This window comes from Leuresthes tenuis, unplaced genomic scaffold (assembly GCF_036924035.1).
Source record: "Leuresthes tenuis unplaced genomic scaffold, fLeuTen1.0.hap1 SCAF_11, whole genome shotgun sequence".
Lineage (NCBI taxonomy): Eukaryota > Metazoa > Chordata > Actinopteri > Atheriniformes > Atherinopsidae > Leuresthes > Leuresthes tenuis.
The window spans coordinates 3,607,193-3,619,757 of record NW_027325365.1 but is presented as its reverse complement, the minus strand read 5'-3'; the positions used below and the strand labels follow the sequence as shown (position 1 = coordinate 3,619,757).

The 12,565-nt window shown below is 44.6% G+C and overlaps 1 protein-coding gene across 2 annotated transcripts in view; it reads right to left on the bottom strand.

Moving 5' to 3' along the window:
• LOC140317691 (protocadherin-1-like) overlaps nt 1–12,118 on the bottom strand; it is a 208,883-nt gene extending 196,765 nt beyond the window's left edge. For both annotated transcript variants that reach the window (XM_072395171.1, XM_072395172.1), the window contains exon 1: nt 11,447–12,118. The gene's annotated coding sequence lies outside the window, so the exon portion shown is untranslated. The remainder of the gene's footprint in view (nt 1–11,446) is intronic.
• Between the last annotated feature and the right edge of the window lie 447 nt (nt 12,119–12,565).

The window sequence follows — 12,565 nt, the reverse complement described above, 5'->3', positions numbered from 1 at the left end:
TTGTTTTGCTCACATGAAATCACAATGATAAACCAAAGCACATTCCCTGCTAACGTTCTGAACGTTATAAACCAGGCTGAAGCTTTTAAAAATGAAAGGAAACCAAACTTCTTTTTCTTTCTTTAATAGTAAAACTATAAATCTGGTGTAGATGACATATATCTTTAATTTAATTGATTTAATGTTTATGGTCCAATAATACAACCTTTATAAGATCTGTTTCCTCAGTTCTTGTCCATTTTATTGTTTTTTATCTTTTGTTTTCTTGTTTTAATCCTTCTTTTTCTTTTACATTCTGTATAGAAACTGTGCTACATTCAGTTTCTATGAAAAGTGATTTAAAACTAATGTTTGACTGATGAAGTTTGTGTTTCTCGATGTTCGGGAAGCCCTCTGAAGGACTTATCGGGTGGGCCACCCCTTGGCCACCCCTTTGCTCCGCCCCTGAGCCTTAACATATCACAAAGGTTCTCTACTTTTGATGGTAATCAGATTTGTCAACACTACGATAAACAAATTAAGCACGACTGGTGTTGTGGCAACAGTCAGAAAGCGCTGGCAGCGGAGGGGACCTGTTTCTGGTTAGCATCATCTTTCTGTTTTCATGTAACTGCCGTTGTGTTTGTTACTCATTACGCTTTGTGCTATGACTTGACTCCACTTGGATCAGAGACAGGGTCAGATTACAAACAAGCTTGAGCCTAATTAAGTTTTTGAGCTTGTAATGTGCTTTTATCCTGAGGCGGTCTCTCCGTTTGGGAAGGTAACCGAGCCATTAGAGCGACACCAAACTGTTAACAATGTGTAGCTTCACATGTGTGATGTTTTACATCCACGTAAAACTGAAATCTGATGCATTCATGGACAAAAGTCCTGTTTCTGTGACGTTTACTTCTGCAGCTGCTGCACGTAAACGGTCATAAAGCCGAGAATAACAGCAACTGTGAAGCTGAAAGCAGCAAATGTTTGACGCTGTTGTTGCTGTCGTCCACTTCGCTGGATGCTCGGCTCCCCGCTGTGACACACAAACATCGAACCACCCCAGAAGACTGTAAACGTGTGTGTTTGTCTACATGAGGAGGGGCTGACTGTGCATGGGAACCTTTTGTCCCACAACCTCACATTTTTCTTCTCCAGAGATGCAAAATACCCAGAACCACTGACCTCCGACCCCGTGGCATTTCACACGTCACTGTGGAAACGGAGCTTAACTGTTCACTGCCTAACGTCCGCTCTGTTAATGTAACACCAAACAAAGCAGCCCGACAGCTCAAAACAGCAGACTCATACGTGCACTCTCACGTGTACACAGAAGCGCAGCGATGACGTTTACACGGATTTAGGGAAAAAAACATGCGATAAAAGCTCAAACTGTGGCACATTTCCTGCAGCTGCTACATTAAAACTTTTTCTGATGGAAGCAGAGTTCAGCAGTGACCTCGTGTTTCGCCAGCAGGTGAATTTAAACCAGCAGCTCATGAGGGGAGAAAGGAGGCGGCTGGGATGGAGCGCCGAGGCAGGCTGAGGCTTCATTAAATCAAACTGCATGCAGAGAACCAGGAGCAGACACAATGTTTTACTCTCCTACATGCAGATTGTTCTCATTTCCTTCTCTGACTAAATGCTGCATGTCATGTTTAAGTCAAATTTACTCCGAAGTGTGTCGTCTTCGGGGTAAAGTTTGTTTTAAACACATCTGGAACGAGCTCTGCTCCAGAAACTACTCTGTGATATTTTATTCTTGTTGCTGCATCTATTAAACACAAAACTAGAGTCAATACAATTCAGTTTTGTGGAAATTTACCGACAATAAGCATGAAGAAATCAATGTCTGCTGATTAAATATGGATAGAAAGGCGCCTTTTTAAAACAACAAACCAAAGCAGGCAAACTGCAAAGTTTCTGCTTTAGGAACAACACGAGGTGTAAATGAATAAAAGTCTAAAATAAACTGTAAAATCCTCGTTGAGCAACATGTGACCCAAATACACGGAATCTGTGCTGACATCTTAACCCCGAGTTGCTGTTTTCGTATTCCGACACTGACTAAAATCAGGTTGTGAGACGAGCGGCTCGTAATGTTCTCCAGCAGCTCGTGGAGTCTGAATGCGTGCTGCTTAAAAAGTCTCCTGATATAAATAGAAATGGGATCTGTATCCCCAAACTTTACTCCTCTTCAACACAAACAAACTGTTAGGTGAGTTTGGATTGTGCGGCTCGATGCCTCAGGTAACACCAGCTGACTTTATTCTTCCAGCTGAAGGGTCTAAAAAAAGCAAGAAGAAGACGTCGGGTCGTGAGAAAAGTTGGATGTAAAAAAAAAACAGGGTCAAAATGTGGAGAGCGGGGAAAAAAAATCAAAGAGCAGCGAGTTCCTGTTTGCTGATGTGCTCCAACTCTCATGTTAGCATGTTTGTTCACATGTGGTGTGTGTTGAGCGTGTTTCCTCCTCCAGGGACGGGACGAGTGAACCAGGGAGTCCAGCTCGGGCTTTTTCCCACAGACTTTAAGTTTCTCACCAGTTTACTGTGTGTGTCTGTGTGTGTGTGTGTGTGTGTGTGTGTCTGTCTGTGTGTCTGTGTGTGTGTGTGTGTGTGTGTGTGTGTGTCTGTGTCTGTCTGTGTGTCTGTGTGTGTCTGTGTGTGTCTGTGTGTGTGTGTCTGTGTGTCTGTTTGTGTCTGTGTGTGACTGTGTGTGTGTGTGTGTGTGAGTCTGTGTGTGTGTGTCTGTGTGTGTGTGTGTGTGTGTGTGCGCTCGTGCACAAAGAGGAGGCTCGGGCCTCATAGCTGCTGGAGGCACAGCAACATTTCCATGTGTAAGGAAGCAGCCGGCCGCAGTTTGCTGCTGCACCGGCCGAGAGACAAAAGACTCAGAGAGGAAGAGGTGGGGGGCGTGTCCAGGCATCTGTACATCACAAAGCAGCCAAACGACCCTGGTACCACCTGAGGAGCGTGGATCTCCATGTCAATGTCCCGACTGTAACTCCGGCTCATTTCATGACATCAGGAGGAGACACGGGTGTTTGAGTTAGCAGCTCCCTAAACGCCACATGCTGTTGTTGCTCCCTGGGACTTCTTTTCATTCTTTTCAAGAGTGAGCAACAATTAGAGGTGAATCCTTACGTTGCCACCTGGAAACATTTAAAACAACGCTACACCGCTCTTTGTCGACTTGATCAACTGCCTGATTTAAAGACTTATTCCTGGATAATTTAATCAGTATGACCTATTTTAGACCAATTTTCAAGTAATTCCTCCCTTTATAGCAGCTTATTTTACAAAATTAGGATCAATATCACCAACAACACACAATTAAGAATCTAATAATAGTTAATAATTAAATTAATAGTCTAAAATGCAAATTCTTACTTTACAATGCCAACGTTCACTGCCCTAAATATTAAATATGCAACAAATTGTATGTAATTGCAGTAAAATTATTGTGAAACTACCAATAAATCTATCATGTAATTTTCATTATATATTTTATATATATATATAATCACTAAGAGGAGGTTTCTAGATAAAGAAATGAACTCTGTAAAAGTTATACAATATGTAGAAAACAGGCTTTCTCAATGTTAAATGTGGGTATATAAATATAGATATAGATATATCTCTATCAATGTATATCTATCTATATATAGATATATACACACGTATTCTAGAAATCCTATAAATTCGGCATGACTGTCACACAAAACTGCTTTTTAGTTTGCAAAATACACGGTAAAAGAGTTTTTTCTCAATATAAAACAGTTTAAATGTGGTCATGTGTCATTGGATATGCGACACGCACAAGTTAAAAACCTATAAGTCTCAAATGTCCATGAAACAAAACGAGCAGAGAGGTTGCTCCCTTGATACAGAAAAGAAAAAAAATCACTAATAATGAGCAAAAAGCAAAACTAGAAGTTAAATATCAAAACGCAAGACTGTGAATGTGAAATGAAACAGGACTCGTCAAAGAAGCTTTAAAACCCTGCAACCAAAGCAAAATCTCTCCAGAACATCCCGCGGTACTGTAAGAAACTGGACTACTGACCTCCCTGTTGAGCTAGAGCCACTTAAACATCAAGGATCTTCTGACATGAGCCGAGTTAACTTGTTTAAACTCGCTGGTGCATCTGCAGCGATCACCTCCTGCTGCAGGACTGAGCGCAACTAAAGAATCCAACCAGAAACAGTCCCGCCTGCCGGCCCGTCCCATCGAATCCAACTGCCCTCATCTACATAAGAAGCAGCTCAGTGACGGCTTCAGATAAGTCCCACAGACTGCAGATAAATCAGTGAGGGAATGAAAAAATGTAAACTTACAAGCAAACAGGCTCATATTCTATCAGCTGTTCTAAGGGTTTGTTTTCAACCCATTTTAGGGACTAAACGTTCCTCTTAAACCCAAAATATTAATGTTACAACGTCATAAGTGATGAGAAAGTGACAGTAAAGAAAAAAAAGGCAGCTGGAAGTAATTTCCTGTACGTGGTTCGAAGTTTGTTTCAGCTAATGAACCGTGTTTTCTCCACGAAGTCGCTTTAAAGTGAACCGCGTGTGTGTGTGTGTGACAGGAACAGAGTCATCCGTGTTCCATGAAAACCTTGAATAATCCCCGGTGTCGTTTTTAATTGCAGTAATGAGCTCAGCAACGCCGTGAGACCAATTACAAACCATGAAAATATGACAACTACTCCGCAAAAATCTGGCAATGCTCACCAGGTGGCCGGCTGCCAAACTGGAAACCAGTCCGTAAAGTGTGTGTGTGTGTGCAGGTGTGTGTTCCTCACAATAACTCGAGCTGTCCAGCATCTCACGCTGCAGACCTGTCTTGAATTAAACATCACACACACACACAGAATCAAAAGGTGCTTTGATGTTTTCAGATCTCAGATGGACAGGATGTGCACGGTTCACGTGGCCATAGTGCATGTGTGTGTGCATGTGTGTGGTCCCTCACTTCCACTGTTTGATGCAGATTGGCGCGCAGCGCCGTCAGAGCCTCCGAACTCCACCCGTGAGCTCAGAGTGAATCGCTTTCCTCAGCAAAGAAACTTTCTTTAAATTGGACTAATTTAGAATTTAATGGATTTGATTGGATTGTAATTGGCTTGAAATGGACTGCATCTTTGAAGTGTCTTGTGATTTGGCGCTATAGAAATAAAACTTAATAAAACCTCACAGTTTGATTCTTGACACCACTGACATGCATCTGGAGTTCATTTTCATCTCAGACTCGACATTTCCTATGAAAACATTACATAAAAGTGTCGTTAACTCAACATGATGGAAGCTTTGAAGAGTTGTCGCAGTAGAAAACTACAAATGAACTTTTCCCGGGTGTTTTGCAAAATAATGCAGTTTGTCACGAACTTTAGTAAATCCCAGAATTCCTTCTTTAAATAATTGTTTCAGCCTAAACACTGCAAAGGTTCAACGTTAAAACTGCAGATGATACAATGCAGGGAATGAAAATTAACTCAAACACGTCACGTCGTTCTTTATCATTAAATTAAATGATGTTAGTTTTGGAGTTTGTTGGCGAAGGACAAACAGGCAAAGAGCGAACAGCTAAAACAACCCTTTTGTAAAGAAACTAAAAGTTTTGGAAGCCTTTCAAATGGAGCTGCAACATGAAGCTATTTGTTTGATTATTTAAATCAGCATCACAAAGGTTTGTGCATTGAAGTTAAATCCGATCCGAAGCAAAAAGACGGAGATAACAATGACTTCTCAGATAACTGGCTTCAGTCGGAAGTGATTAAAGACTAAAATATGTATTGAAAATGAGTCATGACTCCCCATGATTTAGTTTGGGCTGAGAAATGACTGCGTGGCATTGGATGGTGCACTCTGATAAGGTCTTCAGAATCAAAGGTCATTTTCATTTTCCCTCTGACTCACTTCTTCAGGGAGATCTATTGACGTGACTTCTCTGGAAATGAAATGTTAGGAATGTCTGTCGACACGAAATGAACAACAAACTAAACTAAAACAAACGCTGCTTTAGGATGGAAATGTTCAGCGTCCGTAAAACAGGTTTAAACACCATCGAAATTTGAATCAGCGACCTATATTCTGCTCTGTCCCAATAAGAGAAATAAAGTTTGTGGGTTTACAGTGTGCAAACATTTCATGCCTGAGTCATATTAAAGAGCTTTCAGGTCTATGAAGCCAGGGCAGTGGTGCACACAGGCAGCAGGTGTTGTGTCATGGTCTGTCAGGTGTCCACGCCTTCTGCAAACAGCCTCCTGCTGCACTGAAAGCTATCAGCTGGTGACAAGGAAAAAATGCTGCTTTGCTATGAGCCCTGAGTGCACCGACTGGCCAAGCCTCACATGACGTCCATTATACTGTCAACAGGAAGTGGACACACACCGACTCACTGGTTTGACTGGTTTCGGTGTTTTATTGTCTTCTTGTCCAGCTGTGGTAATCCTTAAAGTCTTGCTCCAGGGCGCCCGGGCAGGACTAACTGGTATCAATCAGACGTCATCCTAACACCTCTCTTCATTCCAGAGAAACATATTTACTCCTTGTGTTGGACTCCGTCAGAACAAACAGCAACTTTCACGTAAAACCCAGGAGCTGCCGTTAAATCTGTCCTCAATCTATAGATTTACATTAAAGTTTCTGCTCTTTTCAGCTCAAACCAGCTGAGAGCCAATAAGTTCTGCTCTGAATAAAGAGTGACCCAAAGGCGGTAAACTTGAATAAATAAACTTATAAAACACAAAAATGTATTTAATTTTATGTCTTGGCCATCAATCAATTAAATTACCTCAATAATCACCTTTTCAAGGTGAAATGCCAGTTTTAGCCTCTCGAATTTGTGCATTTTGTTCCAGTTTTATGTCTCAAATGAGTAAATTTTAATATTTAACTCTGATTAAAGAGTTCTAATAAACACTGACATCATTTTCAAATGAGTAATGCCAAAAAAATCTGCCGATTTACTGATAGTTTGAGCTCACATTCAAGTTTCCAGCAGTCAGATTTGAGTTTCGAATGCTTTCGGCAAACGTTTTAAAAGAAAATAAAGGAGAATTCAGTGAAGAAATACGTCCAAAAAGTACCGATGCCTCCAAATTAAAGCAGCAGACTGCGACCATATTTGGATCACGCATCCCTGAACCAGCAGTGTGATTTGAGCCCCCAATAGGTTTGTTTTTGTTCATTTAATTTGCATTTATCAGCCTACATCTTACAACAATATCTCTGTCCTACAGAAATAACACGAACGGCTCTTCGTATTGACAAACTGGTTCCAACACGAAACACTTGATCAGCTCTACCAAGCAGGAAATGTGGATGAAGGGATTCAGGGGGGGGGGCTGCAGTGCGATCAGGATGCAGGATTTTAAAGGCTAAAATCACCAAAGTGGTTTGTGACGATTTTCAGCTTATTTCTGTAAATTATGTCTCAGTTAGGAGGACATTTGATAGGAACGCTGAAGTGATGCTCTGATCCTTTTCAGGGAGGAACATCGGTGGGCAAAGTTAGTCTGTTGCTCTCCGACAAAGATACAGAAACACAGGATTCAAAGGACAAAACGACAGCAGTCTGAAAGTGTCAAAGATAAAAGTTTAACAGGTAAATGTGAGAGTGTCTGCTCACTCCAGCTGGTCTCATGCAGGATTTGAGGTTTTTACAGACAAGACACTGGAAGATGTCGTCATGCCCTTCAGGAACATTTTCACTACTTTTTTATCATCTAAATGATTCATCTTTCAGCTGCATCATCTTGCATAAATGTGCAGGGATGTGCGACGGCGTGAAATGACACCTGGTGTTGATGATGTGAGCAGGAGGCGAGCTTTAACTCCCTTTAACCGTCGTTTCCATCAAACAGGAGAGGGAAATAATCAATTAAGCCTCAGCGACGGCGTTCTTAGCTCCATTTATGGCAGGAAACAATGATCTGTCCATCTGTCTGGCTGGAAAGCATCTCCACGTCTACAGCAGCGATTTGCATGAAATTAGCGGCGTGTTTACGATCCCCTCCGGAGAACTGCTGCGGCCGCAAAGACAGCAAGAGATTTAACTGCTGTCACATCTTTCAGTCGTGCACGCTTGGGCTTCATTTGCATTAAAGAGGGGAAAACTTGGAGAGAAGAAAGTGGATGTGAACTTCTCTCCACCATCAGGTTGAAATCTTGGCTTGTACACGACACAGACGTGGTGCGACAGCGTGGAGTTCCCCCGCGACCCCCGACCCCGTGACAGAGGAGCAGAGGTGTCAGGCTGATTTAAACCTCTGTGACGTGAACCCACAGTGCTCGCCACGGCTCCTGCTATCACACTGATGTGAGCTGGAAAGGTTTCACAAGGAGTCGCTTTCAGGTTGGAAAAACCACAAAAAGAAAAAATCAGGGAAGCAAAAAGGCGGCGGCGCCTCGAAACTCTTCATCGTAACGGACCTAAAACGCAGCCGAACGTGTGAGAGGCGTATCTGCGGTCTGAAGTGAGGCCGTGATTTCAAGCTGTTTTTAAAGAAAGTAAAACTATTCATCACAAAAAGAAAAAAGTTTTAATTTCCCATCTAACCTTGAACGAGTCGTGCGACACGTGACTCTTTAGAGGAATAATACCCACGTCTAAGCTTCACAATTCTGAAATTTAACTGCACCCGCACTGAAGCGAAGGCGTTACGGCTGATTAGACTGAGACCAAAAGCTACGAGTTTGGAGAAGGAAAGCAGGAGAATAGATGCTTAAAAACTGTTCAGGAACAGCTCATAGAAACATTCATTCTGCTGTCTTTGGAAGGAAAAATAATCCTTCTGGAGCAGATGGAGACTTGCTCTACAATCAGAGGCCAACATTTTTCCAATAATACCCAGAGAAATGTACACGTTGGACCCAGGTTTAAACAACAAAAGTCAACTTAATGACATTCATTGCACTATAAGACCGGTTTAACCCCGAATTTGCTGTTTTTAATTGATGTGCACGACTTTATTATCTAACCTTCAAGGTGTGACGGGGAACAAAAAGCCCAGAAACTGCTTTTAATTTGGAGATTAAAGAGTCAAAGGAAGCCTTTGATTAATCAGACAGAAAGAATTTGTGTCTGAATCTTTATTCAAGAATCTTCACCAACTGGATTCTGTGGAAAGACCAGCATGCAAATGAAATGCCATCAATGGACGACGCACTCTTCTACCTAAAGATCAGTCGACTAACCAGTTAAGCCACTTGGGAGGAACTCCACGAAGCATCGATTCATTCTTTTCACTCACATAATAACTTCTGTTGTTCGGTGACTTTGCTTTTCTTACTCGTGTCACACCTGAACTGTAAAAAATGAAGCGAAGCCGAAGTGAAAACTCTTAAATGGGAAGCGTGGACGTCTCTTTTTCCCTGCCTCGCAGGGATGCGTGTGAGATTCATTTCACACACCAAACCCATTTCCACCCCACCAGCTCCTATTTAACGACGGCCATTAACGGCACAGCTCGCTCAGATCTCCAATTTTTACGCAGAAATGTGCAGAACGGACTCTGTGCGACCTCCCCCTCCTCCTCATTTCCCTCCCCGCTGACTAATCCCTCACCTCCCACTCCTCGCCGCCCTGCCGGGCTGTGGAAGTGCACGTTGTTGTTTAAATGGTCAAAATTAGACGGATTGGCCTCCAAATTACAGGAGGCAGAGAGGAATCCCAAAGCTGGCGATCCAACCTCAGACGTCGCCTCTCGACGCGGCGGCGGTGGAAGGAGAAGGCGGTGAACAACATCCAGACTGGCCACAAACCACAGTGAGGGGATCTCCAGCTCAGCCCCTTCCACTGCTGAATAAACAGTGGCAGAAACTGGAGGGTTAATGTGCACATTGTGGCTTGTGACCACAGGCGGAATCTCAGAGGCTTCGAAGGAGCTTCGGTTTTCTGAGACGCTTGGAAGCTGCTTCAAAATGTGCTTTTTAACCCAAAAATACCACCAAGTCATCAGGGAGATTCTCCAATTACAACGCTCAGTTTCCTGAGTGCATCTATAAAAGTGCACGTCACCCATCTCACCTTTTAGATCCCAAAATCCTCCCTTCCCGAGCCCCCCCTTTTCTTTCCTCTTTTCATCACAGCTGAAGCCCCCACCTTCAAATCCTCTCAGTCCTTCGACTTCTACCCTATTTCTGCGTCTCAGATCTACGAATCCTTATCAAACACACGTACTATCACCAGGAAATACACAGATCCCGCTCTGCTGCACCACCTGCCTTGCAGCCCGTTGTGGTTTTGGGTTTCGGTGTAAGAATCAGTCATCTGGATGTTTACACATGCGAGGACAATAAAAGGGAGATGATGAAGGGGGGTAGGAAACAGGGTCAAAGGTCAAGCACTGGAAGACATAACATTCCTACAAAGGGAGGATTTAAAGCCACGACGGCGGCTACGTTCGCTGCTCCAGCTCTGTGTGTCAGGCAGATGCAGTTTGCATGTAAATACCCAACTCCCCCTCCCTCCTTCCTCTCTATCAGCAGGACGGACGCCCACCCTCTTTCTCTCCCTCCACCCCAGCAGAAGGAGACGGAGGAGGAGGAGGAGGACCGGGAGCCTGTAGACCAGAGGGACCGGACGGACTGGATTCCTCTGCGTTGACACACCACCTGTCCTCCTCGTCCACCTTTACTGTTTCCACCCATAAGCTTAACTTGACTTTCGGCTCACACACAACAACATTAGAGAGGGGGGGGTGTTACATGAAGGGAGAGGGTGTCAAATTTGATGCTACAGGTGCTCAAGGGGCCCCAGGTGCAGAGATACACTCCGCCTGGCCTGTATGACTAGTTTAGCAGCCCCAGATGAATGGACTGTTTGGTTGTGTTAAGCAGCCCCATGAGAGCCCCTGAAGGCAGATTAGCTCCCACATTACAACATGCAGACAAACCTTTGGATGGAACCACGCGTTCTTCTTCAAATGGAGCTGCAGAACTCCTAAAGATGAAGCCATAAAATCCTGCATCCTACTGTACTCCTGCTCATTCGACCGGATCACTGTAGTGATTTTCTCAGTGGCACAAAGGTTAGGAAACCCACAGGAAGTTATATTTTATTACTGACAGACATGGAGGTAATGTTGGGGATGGAGGGGATCGATACGGATCAATAGGGCTGTAGTGTAACACGTAAAACACCCATCAGAGGAGATTAGACGCAGAGTACGGACGTTCAGCGGCTTTTATTCCACACAAGTGTTTAAAAAAATGTTCCGTCGCTACAAACGACGGAGTCCCTTCAGATTCATCCTCCACAGAGTGTGTGTGTGTGTGTGTGTGTTTTAATTAAGATGCAAGTGCGCATTCATACGAAATTGAATCTAAAGTGAGTGCAGTCGGACTGTTCTTGTGCGTAAAGCGTCTTCAGACTAACGGGAGGTTTGGATGTTTGACATTTTTCACCGGAATTTTTAATCACGTAAGACTGAGATTCTGTGTCTGTGGAAATAAGTTCTTACCTCCACCGGGTGAGAGCCGCGCGGTTTCCCAGCTCTGAGCGCTCCAGCCCGGCTACAGGCTCCGCTCTTGCTCGGTGCCCAACCGGTGCCGCTCCGGAAAGAAAAAAAATGCAAAAAAAAATTCCACAAGGCTGGAAAAAAAGAGATTCAAAAAGAAATCAAACAATCCAGTCACAAGGGTAATTATTCCTCCAATTTATCTCACAATCTGTCCACTTTTACTGTCGTGACCGGCGCTGCGCGTCAGCCCGGCGGTTCTTCCTCTCTGGAGGCGCGGCTGGAGCTGGAGTCCAGCCTGGGGGAGACCCGTCCGGACAGAGGGCGGGGATGCAGGGGGGGTCACTCACTGCTACTCCCTGAAATGTCACCTCCGGGCGGCTTGCAGCGGCACCATCCTCCGCTGATGGCACGCTTGGGTAGGCAGTTGGGTGGAGGTGCTGATGGTGCTGATGGATGTGGACGCAGCACCAGGACGAGATGAAGGGGGAGAATGAGAAAAAAAAATCACCCACGTGAATAAACGCACGGTCCGGTAAGTCCGGGAGTTTCAAGCAACGGTCCAAGTAAGTTTCCACCCCGACGCGCGGGCACCTCTCTGCCGCCTCAAACTCTGTCCGCCTCCCGGTCAGGCACGGAGCAGGTCGCGCGGCCGCACTGTGTGTGATGAGAAAGTGGAGTGAGTCCAAATGACTGCGCTCGCGCCTCCCCGTCTCTCTCCCCCCTATCTCTCTCTCTCTCTCTCTCTCCCTCCCTCTCGCTCGGTCCTCCACCCCTCTCCTTCCCTTCCTCACCCATCCACTCCCCTCACACTCCGCAGGGGGACGCGGAGGCGGGGCGTGTATCCTCCCCTGTAACTTCGTGGATTTTCCAACATTTTCTCTCATCTTTTTCACCAAAAAAAATTAAAAAACACTTTTCATTCGCTGGCTTATGACCACACAGAGCGCGTGCACAAGTTTATGAACAATATTTTATTCAATGCGTAAAAGTGGAACTTTGTGTGGCGGTTTTGGGGCCAAAGGTTCGAGCCTCCATCCCGCTCCTGGACTGTTCAGGAGCGGGATGATCGTCCGCTCCTTCTGCAGCATCCAGCCGGGTTCCTCCTCCCTCTGCTCCGTC